The sequence below is a fragment of the Phaethon lepturus genome, unplaced genomic scaffold, assembly GCF_000687285.1.
Source record: "Phaethon lepturus isolate BGI_N335 unplaced genomic scaffold, ASM68728v1 scaffold32598, whole genome shotgun sequence".
In the NCBI taxonomy this organism is placed as follows: domain Eukaryota; kingdom Metazoa; phylum Chordata; class Aves; order Phaethontiformes; family Phaethontidae; genus Phaethon; species Phaethon lepturus.
This window is the reverse complement of record NW_010558846.1, coordinates 1-10199: the sequence shown is the minus strand read 5'-3', so window position 1 is coordinate 10199 and position 10199 is coordinate 1. Positions and strand designations below refer to the sequence as shown.

The 10199-nt window shown below is 50.1% G+C and overlaps 1 pseudogene; it reads right to left on the bottom strand.

Annotated features, from left to right (window-relative positions):
- Nucleotides 1-2198: 2198 nt before the first annotated feature.
- Nucleotides 2199-5951, bottom strand: LOC104625541 (annotated as a pseudogene).
- Nucleotides 5952-10199: the final 4248 nt, after the last annotated feature.

Sequence of the window (10199 nt, the reverse complement as noted above, 5' to 3'; positions counted from 1 at the left end):
CAGCTCAACATGGATATGAATTTACTTTTGGAAGGCCACATAAAGGGCACCCATTTGTGTTGCATGTAAGCTACACAGCTCCACTGCAGCCCCAGAGAAGCTTATGTCCTTTAGCACAAAAAGAGAGGGCATCCCAAGGACAGAGCAGGAAGGAGTCGGAGAGTAAAAACTGTGGAGGCATCAGCCATGTTCTCATTGTGAATCCTCCAGCTAGCCAGCCAGGAAATAAGGCAGAAACTAGATATGGATGTACCAGAGCCAGATTTAATGGGCACTGGCGCAACCCCATGGCAGGTACAGCACTGGATGAATGGGGGGTGAGGGGGTGGCCATGACTTTGTAGCAGCATTAGAGAGAATTACAGTGTGAAGCCAACAAGTCATTTTGGCCATTCAGAAAGGGTGATTACACTTTGAGATCTCTGGGGTCTATTTTTCTTGTTGGCCAGTAATCAGACTGTGTATTCAGTTTTCCTTATTTTAATTAAAAATATAGGTTTGCCACGTTCACCAGGCGGCTGGCTTGCTCTGCCTGAGTACAAATGCTTAATAGCATTTTGTAATTGGCTGAATTGTCTATTAGTAAATAAGCCTTGTAATTTAGTGAGCATCCTTGAAGTGCTTACAGTTACACGTGACAGAAAGCTGAGGACTCCTACCTTCGGTAACTCACAGGCAAGAGGGGTGTTAAAGACAAACCGAGGTCGTTTTACATGAGAATAACAGAGTGCTCCTTGGGCAACCTGGAAGGGATGGGCTGGGATGAGGCATTGGCATCCTGCAGCTGCTCTGCTGAACTCTTTCAGTTTGACAAGTGGAAGTGGGTTTGAAAGTCTATGTTTTATTAATTTTACCTAAGAGAAAACAGAAGCCTGTTTCCCTAATGAATTTCCTATTGCAATCTTTGCCTTTGGTAGGCTCATTGTGCAACTGGTGGTCATTGTGTAGAAAGGCAGAAATGTTGTTTGAAAGCCCCGATCTCTTCAGGCAGCTCCCAGCTGGGAACCAGGGCACTGTTGGTCTGAAACGCTACTGGCCATGAATGTTTTGACTGCTAGAAAATCCCATATTGGAAGGACCCCTGTGGAAGTTGTCCGGGCAGGGTCAGCACTCCAACTGGTTCTCTGCCCTCGGCCCTGGCCAAATTTGTGTGCTCTGGGTTCAGTTTTTGCCCCAAGGCATCAGTCTCACCCTCCTTGTTACTTTAAAGGCTAAGAAGTTGTGCTGTGATATGGAAACATGAAGACTTTGAGCTCTGGAAACAAGCAAGCCCTATAGCTGTTCCCTGCAGTGCACAGGGAACCTGTGAGACCCTCTTCCCTTTGCCTGGTCCCTCTCCTGGTTTTAAGACCTATCTCCTCTTTGGCTTTGGAAAGAGCAGCAGTCCCCCCTTTTTCTACTTACCGGCACTACTCGGGAAAGGGAACAGGCTCCGCGTGCTCACCCGAGGAGCCCAGCCGGAGCTGGAGAGACACCTCCCTAGGTACGCACATGCTTTTAATGCTCCCAGCCGAGTACCTGTGCCCCAGCGCTGCCTGCCCCACTCTTCGCTCTTCTGAACAGCAACAGAGACATCAACCAGAAACTCGGACCAGCTCCTGAGGGCTGCAGTCCCAGGTTGCCAGTGCACAGATAACTCACCCGGTACTCACGCTGGAGTTGTTTCTTTATTGGTTCACCTCATCTGCCTGTTGATGCGTGTGTGGAGGGGGGCTGCCTAATTCTGACGTCTGGTGCTATTTCTGCTGGTGGTTCTTCATGCCCCCAGCGATGTCACTGTTGTGCAGCCCTGGAAAGGAGGGAGAAGCATGACATTGGCATCCTCCGAGGGGAGCGGGCTGGCAGGGAGCCTGCTGTGGGCTGTCTTGCTCTCGAGGCTGTGTCGCTGCTGCAGGTGAATGGCAGGTTTTCCAGGTGGCGGGATGGCATCACCTCCTTCACCCGTACGGTCCCTCCCGGGATCCTCATTCATCTAAGGGGAGATGCTTCCACCTCAGGGTACATCCCCAAGGGAGGAGGATGAAAATGCTCTCTGGTGTCCTGTTCTGTCCAGATGATGGCCAGGCTTTGCTTAGCATAGCTCTGCAAGAAGAGGGAGGGGTTTTATAGGAAAGACTCCAACTTTCACTTGGGCCATTTTTACTTACATTCATATGACTCCTCTAGACCCTCCCTCAAACTCTCCTTGGAGCAAGTTTCCTAGAAGATGGTCTCTACAACATCACCTGCTTTGTCCTTTGCAACCCTGTGGGCTGCCCAGGGGACCTCCTCCTCTACTCCTACAGCTGTTTCATTTGTCACCTGCTTGGCAGTAGGACTGACTGTCTTTCGGAGGTAAGCTTCCACCTCGGAGCCAGCTGCGTCCTCAATCAGGCTGAGGTGGTCCAGGATCCTTACTCCTTTCAGCTTGCACAAGTTGTGCAGCAGAGTTTTCAGGGTCCACAGTGGGAGTTTGTTTGTGTGCTGCCTCAGTTTTTCCTTTGAGAGAGCTTTCATGAGCATGTGGGCCTCTAGCAGGATTTCATCCAGGTTGATGGTGCTGATGGTGCCTGGGAGAAGCCATGTGCTCCTCCACAGGCACTTGACCAGCAGGTCGGAAAACCTATCTGGGCTGCTCTCAGCAGTCAGGCTGCCTTGGAGCAGCTTCAGCAAGGCACAAAAAATCCTCGTCTGGTCAGATTTTTCCAACACCCTCTTCATGAGGACATTAATGGACTGTATGATCTTTTGATCTTCCTCTAGGTCTCCGTCCAGGAAGTCTAGCATTAAGGTAAAGAGATTGTTCATTACATCCTTAAGCACTTCCACTGAGGCCTCCTGAGCCAGTTTCTTCTCCTGAAAGACACAGTTACAGGCCTGGATGACACAGTTACATTGCAGAATGATTTGTTCCTTCCCCCATTTCTTATCTGCTTCCTTTTGCTGGTGGATATACTTGAGCGATTGAAAGCTTGCTACAAGAAACTCATTAATGTGCCCAGACATGGCTTCTACATTGTTCTTCTGCCTCAGGATCTCCTCGATTTCTTTCATTGCCTGCATGCTGGTATCAGTATCACCACTGCTAATGCGACAAATAAGGGAATTAATGGTGGAGGTGATGTTATGACATGTGTCATCAGTGCCTGAGGAGATAGGCAGGGTTTGGAATTCAGGGATTGTTTCCAACTGAATCATATCCTTCAGTCTAAAGATATTGTATTTTCTGGAGACCAGCCTTCTCCCTTGCTCACGTACGTGTGGAGGCAGTGTCTGGGAAGCCACATCCACCATATTCAAATTTCCTCCTTGAGAGCAGGTGGGCTCTAGCTTTGCGGATGCATATCCTGCCTGCTGATGTGCGGCTTCAGATCTTGTATTTGAATCACATGGAGGTTTTTCACTGAGACACTTTGCTGGAGAAACTCTTGACCTGCCAGGTTCCTGTTCTGCAATTTGTCCCAGCATCCTCATATGCTCTTCAGGAAGATCCCCAAGCACTCTGAACAGGGATTCCCCGTGAGTTTTGCAAGCTGTGACCATAATGTTTAGAGCAGCACTACGAACAGCACTGTCTTGGTCTCCAAGGCAGGCAACTATCCTCTTCAAGGCTTTGCTGGGGCTAGGCTCACATACCTCCAGCCCATATGCTTCAAGGAGATAACCCATCTCCACCAGGCAACCTTCTTGCTGCTTAGTGTTATTGGACTTCATGCCTTCCATGAGGAAGCCAAACACCTTCTTAGCTGGATATACCAGGCACATCCTCTTCAGGACAGCATGTGCCAATTTAAGAACAGTTTGCCTTGGCTCCCCCATCTTTAGGACCAGGTATGGGAGGAAGGAAAAGGCCTCACTGTCCATCAGCTGGTACTTTTCTTGAATCAGTAAGGTTAGCAGCATATTGAGGTAGTCTAGGCTCTTGATAAGCACCCATGTGTTGGTGTCAAAGAAACGCAGGGTAAGCCATTTCAGGATCAGGTCCAGACAGCTGATGACTCCTTCCTTCTCTGTCTCTAAGTGCCTGGCCATGATGGCCAAGGCTTTGATGTGGTGTGGGAATCTGGAGTGGAACATTTCCACCTGGAAGCTGCTGGACACACAGCTGCTCATCTGAGCTTTCAGCTGCTTGATGTACCTGTCGCTGGGAGCAGTGAAGTTCCACTGCAGCACTTTGCTGCCTTTCTCATCCCTCATTCTCTGTTCTTTCCCCTTGGGGACTATTATGAAGATGGGTCCCAGTTTGCTGCTCCCATCCTTCAAAGTGGACTTCATTTGTGCTTTTTCCTTGGCTGCACCTGTGTTTTTCAGGACTCTTTCTCCTGACTTGGGCTTCTTAGGACACTGCTTCTCCTCTCTGTTGGTTTTGGGTGCTGGCTCTTTAGCTGATGCTTGTGAAGACAAGGCTATTGCTGCAGCTGGTGTGGTTAGAACAGAGGGGAAAGTGGTAGTGGTGGTGACTCTAGTGTGTTTAGAAAGTGACTTAGCAGAAGCGGTGGACTGGGCTGATGGACTGTCTTTGGCATTCTCTAGTATTGCAAGTATGTGGTCCTTTGCCGCTGCCTTCAGCTCACTGGTGGCTTCAGTCATCTTCTCAAAGCCAAGGTGCATTATAAAGAAGGGCAGGGCTGCCTGCGAGGCTGTCTGCACGTCCCTGTTACTGTCCTGCAGGGAAGAGTAGAGGTGAGGCACACACCGAAGCAGGTCTGAGGGAGCTGACTTGAGGGTTGGCAGCTGTTCAGCCAGCCACTGTGCCAGCTCTTGCTTCTGGAAAGGCATTTCTTCACCTAGATCTTCTGAAATGTCCTGCCCATCCAGCCACTCCAATATGTTGATCTGGGCAGCCCAGGCATTCACGGCAGCCAGGGCAGCAGCTCTCATGCTGCTCTTGCTTTCCCTAAACAGAGCAATGAGGGGAAAGCCCAAGTCCTTCATGTGCTGTTTGATGTCAGAGCCCATGGCTTTGGACAGTTGTTGGAGGACCCTCAGGGCTGTCTGTACCAGGGTGGGGTTTGGGTTGCAGAGACAAGCCCTCAGGGCTCTTGGGAGCTCTCCTATGTTTGGCTGGATGAATCTGGCATCCTGAAGGATGCCTGCAACCTCTTCCAGGCCCTCCCTCTGCATGGTCCTGTTCTTTGCCTGCAGCTTTGACACCAACTCTGGTGTGATCCTGTCACCAATGTCTATGGCTTCAGTCCTTCTCTCATCCCCTGGATCCTCCTGGACCCTGTCATCTAGGCATGGCTTGGGGTTGGCACGACTGGGAATTGGTGGGACCTGTCCATGCAGCTTCTCCAGCTCAGCATCTATCTGGGGAAGAAGGGGCAGCTCTTCACTTTCTATCAGTGCTCTCAGTGAGTCTCCCATGTACAGGTAAATAACCCCCAGCAAGGTGATGGCTGATCTCTGCACTCCAGAGTGAACAGCAGCAAGAGCGATCTTCAGGGTATTAACCAGTGCCTTGGCCTCCATCCCTGCAAAGCCAAACTCCAGAATTGCATTTGACAGCCAGTCCAAGATCTTGGAATGGATCCTGGAGTTATTCTGTGAAAAGGCCAACAACATAGCTCTTTTTGCAGTCCAAGGCAAAGAACATGCCTCTGCTATAGCTGTCAGGGCTCCTTGAGCATTTTTGCTGCATAACACATCTCCCACCATTTCCACCACACTTTCCAGGACAATTTGAGCAGATGTTCTGGAGAAGTCCCCTTTCTCAGCTAGCAAGGTGATGGTGTGAAGTTTCTTCTGCATCACCTGGAGTTTTGTTTCCTTTTGTCCCCATGACAGCAGTCTCACCAGGGCTTGGCATGGTATCTCACTTTTCTTCATCTCCCCAACAGTCTTCTGAAGGGTATCCATGCTGGAAATCCTCTCTTTCCAATCATCGCTTCCCAAATGCTGTATGCAGGTTTCAGGGAGAACAGCCGCCGCCTTTTCCTCACACTCTTCTGCTGAGAGCTCTGGTTCAAACATGCTGCTTGAGCCCAATTTTCCTGTTTGCTGTTGGCCTCTGTCCTTCCAGGTATGGTGGGCTTTTCTTCCAAGGATCCACAACCAGGAGCAAAGGAGTATCACTGGGCATCCCTGCTGCTAGGCCATGATGAGGGATTGGAGTTGTAGGTCAGCAGCCTTGGGCCCCTCCTGGCAGGGTGCGGAGCCCATGGAACAGCCCTGAAGAGCACCAGCCATTGTGAGGTTGGTGCAACACCAGCTATGCTGGGGAGACAGCCCGTGGGGAGTCACACTGGTGTGGTTGTATCCCATTGCCACATGCAACTACCTCTCCTCTCACAGCGGGGTCTGAGCCTCCAAGGTCCAGGACCGCTTCTTGCAGCTGGGAGAAGACATCAGCACAGGTAACACCACCTCCAGCCCCCATTGCCTCCAGGGGCTGTTTATTCAAGCTGTGGAAGATGCCGTCTCCTGCAGCCTGGAGCTCTGGCATCTGAGCAACAGTGACTGCCACTCATTATGCCAAAGTGCCACCACCGCCGGCCATCTGGTCCCCTGAGCCTCTAACTGGACATAGCCCTTCCTCCCTCTGCCCCTGCTGCTGCTTCGACTGTGAAGGTTCAGGAGGGCTGAGTGAATAAGGAGTTGTGTTGTATGCTGAACAACAACAAAAATCATTGCTGGGGAAGAAGATTTGTACGGCAGTAATTTCTTACAGGTTGCCATTAGAACAAACCCCACTACATTTACCCCTAGGTAGAACAGTTTGCTTACTTTCATGTTATTTAACTTTCTTCTAATCGATTCAAAATTGGCAACTCTGACATGAGAAATGCCCTTTGGAAATGAAAAGCAGGCACTTAGTTTTGCAGGAAAATCTTTGTCAGTGCAGCAGCGCTGCCCACATCCTCACACGGCTCCAGCCCCCGAAAGTGCTGCTCTGGGGAAAGCCCCTCTTCGCAGGACCCTTATCTCCAGGCTACCTTTCTGCAGCAGGGCTGTGTCCAGAGCTTGGAAAGCCCTATCCTGAGCTTCTGCTGGTACGGATAGAGACCATAAATAGGACAATCCGTGCTCTTTGGCTCTCTCTGCTGGCTGCAGTGCACCCCATTCCTGGGCTTGTCCTCAGCAATGTCCCCCCACGTTGCAGCCTTTGGGGAACAGGCTGGCATGGGGAGCAGACCAGCAGGGAAAGAAATATTGTGTTTGAGTCTCTGAGAAGAAGCACAAACCCTGACGAGCACAAGAGGTAAAACAGAGAAGAAAAGAGGCGGCAGTGAAGTTTTACAGAAAAGCCTTGCAAACGTGACAGCTAATTTCCAGGGGAGTCTTTTTTTCTTCCTTAAACCTCAGTCCTTAGAAAAAGGAGAGGTTTTCCTTGAAGGCAGAACACAGACCTGTGTAAGGGAGCGAACGCTCTGCCTCAGGGCCCAGCAGCACCCGGCTTATTGCCGGGCCAGGAGGGATTCACTGACTTCTGCTCCGTGCCTGGAGGAATCTCGTACCAAGGGTTGCGGGACGAGCAAGGGAGGACCCTGGAGCATCTCTTGGCTCAACTCCTGGGAATGCTTTGCCAGGGCTGGAGGCAAGGAGCTTTTCCTTCCTCCGCAACATGGAGTGCGGCAGGCTGCCAGCAACAAGAGCCAGCTGCACGGAGCGGGAGGCAGGCAGCGGAGACCGTCAGGAGGGATGCTCTGGCATTGTGTGTGGGACCAAGTCCCTCTCTCTGGTCCAGCAGCACAACCCTGGGGATGAGCAAAGGATGAATTTCAGTGCATCATTTCATGCTTTCTTAGGGAATCTCTTCATAGGAAATACTGCAGACCTTCATTATATTAATTTTGTTAATGACCAGGTGGTTTTCTTTGTCAGATGATATTGGAAATACTATTCCTGGCACAAACTGGCATTTGTACTATATGTGTGAGAAAAACTGAACTTGGTGATTTTTTGGGAACCTTGTTAATTTATTTTGTGTTCTATAAGTTGTTTATGGGGTAAGTCTCCTAAGACTGGGATCCAAACCATCTTCTGAGGTACTCACAGCATCTGGCCAAAGAGCTATTCTCAGAAGTACAGTTGGGTGTTAACAAAAAGCAACAAATAATTCCCTAATAAAGCAAAGACAACGGAGAAGAAAATGCTCAGTGTAAGTGAGTTTTATTTCATCATTTTGGTGAGAAACTGTCAAAGAGTCAGAAGGTGTTCAGCGAGCAGAGAGTACAGTCTGTTCCTTTATCATAATAACTTTTATTGCCTAGGTATAGCTTTTCTCACCCTGGTCAATAAACAACCTGCTGCTTTGCTTTCAGAGAATTAGGACTCGATTGCAGCAGTGAGTGCTTCTTCCCGAACGCCTGGTGATGACCCATACGGGGGCTGGGGGTTGCTCCATTGCTCCCCAGAGGTGCTGGGAGTTGGGCAGGATGAAAGGGAAGAAGATTCCCATGGTGAGAGCAGAGATCTGGGAATCTGAGATGTTCCCAGTGACTGTGGATGAGAGTGACGGTGTAATGATTGCTTGGAGCCACAGAGGCAGAGCAAATGCAAAGGCAGCGCAGAGCATCTTACAGGCTGTTCTGGGTGAAGGGTAGTTGTGCCCATGGGTCCAGGCTCTTGGTCTCTTCTGTGGAGCCAAACGGAGTAAGCTGGTGCCAGAGTGGACCCAGGCTATGAAAGCTGGATCCCACAAGTATATCTTCTGCATCACAGCTAGGATGGCTTCAAGCTGTCTGTCACCATCAAGCCTTGTGGGCCAAGGAAGACTTGCTTTTTTTACCAATTTGAGCTGCACATAAAAAAAATCCCGGCGTGCTTGCTAGAGTGAATGACCCTTCCTGGCATTGTTAGCTGTAGAGTTTGCTGCTGGGGATGGCTGAGAAGCTCATCACTGACTTCCCATCAGGGGAATGTGTGTTTCCAGGCCTTATACAACCTTTTCTGGTTTTCATTAAAAGCAACTCTTCAGACAGCAGTTTCAAGCCCTTTGATGTGTTCCTCATGGACATTTCCCCTCACTGCCTCAGGTGAATCACTGGGTTGAAGGTACTTGCTGGAATGGGGATTGCTCTGGGTCTGCCCATGACACCGAGTGCAAGAGGGGAGATGAATCAACCGAGTGTGGATCATTGCAGCCCCTAAGGTGGGAGGGGGGCATGCTGAGGCTGCTCCTCCGTGGAGCCTTGGCTCTGAGCTGCAGAGAACATCACCTGAAAACCTCTCTCAAAAACTGCTCCCTCCTTCAGCAGTTCTGGCCTGTGGGAGCCGACCGTACCTATGTTCTCATCCCAGATTCAGCCTTGCCCAGGAACAGTTTTCCCAGCCTGGGACACTGTTCCATGGCTGTGTGGCCAGTGATTAAATATAGCCATTTAATCCTGTTGCCCCATAATTCCCACCTATCAAAGAGAAGCAATAAATCTTTCTTTGTCTTTCTAGCCTTTTTAGCTCAGCAGGGTAAGACCGTGTCTTGCATTGTGTTTGTATGGCTCCCAGCACCCGGGGTTGCTGGCGCTGCCACAGTGCAATTACATGTGGTGACACTGTATTTAATGCCCTTGGAATCTTCTTCCCAAACTCCAGGAGCTCCTGAGCTGAAGGAGGGAGCAGGTTTGTCTTTCTGCCTCTGAACTGAGGATGTTCACACGTGCCTCCACCAGTGTATCTTCATTAAGCTTCTCAGAAGCTGCCGTGCCGTGACGCCAGCTGTATTGCTGAAATAGGCTGGTGTAGCGTGTGAATCGCTCTGTCTTTAATTTCTTGAGGATCATCCGCATCCCTATTTGTGATGGGTTTCACTCCGGCAATTGGCAGGATTAGACTCCCTTCAGAAGCACTGTCTGAGCATAGTGACCAAGAGGAAAAACCTCGGGCGAGTAGTGGTCCATTTATATCCCATGAAAGATGGACTCGGTGCATAAGAATATTCAAGCCGCTGGCACCTCCACCCCCTTTCCGTTCCTGTAGCTGCTGTCTTGAGGCTGCCTCAGCACTGAAGAATTAGCTGCTTTTTGAAAGCTAAGTGGAATCTCAGTCAAGAACGGAGCGAGCAGCCAGGCATGGAGAGGTCTCTGCTTTACTGAACCCCCTAAAATCTGCTCCCTGGACGATGCACAGCAACAAAAGAACCAGATGTGAACTAGGACCGTTGCTCTCTCCTCACTTTCAAACAGGGTCTTATTCTCACCCTGTCTGCTTTTAGGGCTGAGAAATGATCTACATTACCTGCGCTTCTTAAAAGTCTCTTTGGAGGCTTCCCCCCGAGTGCCA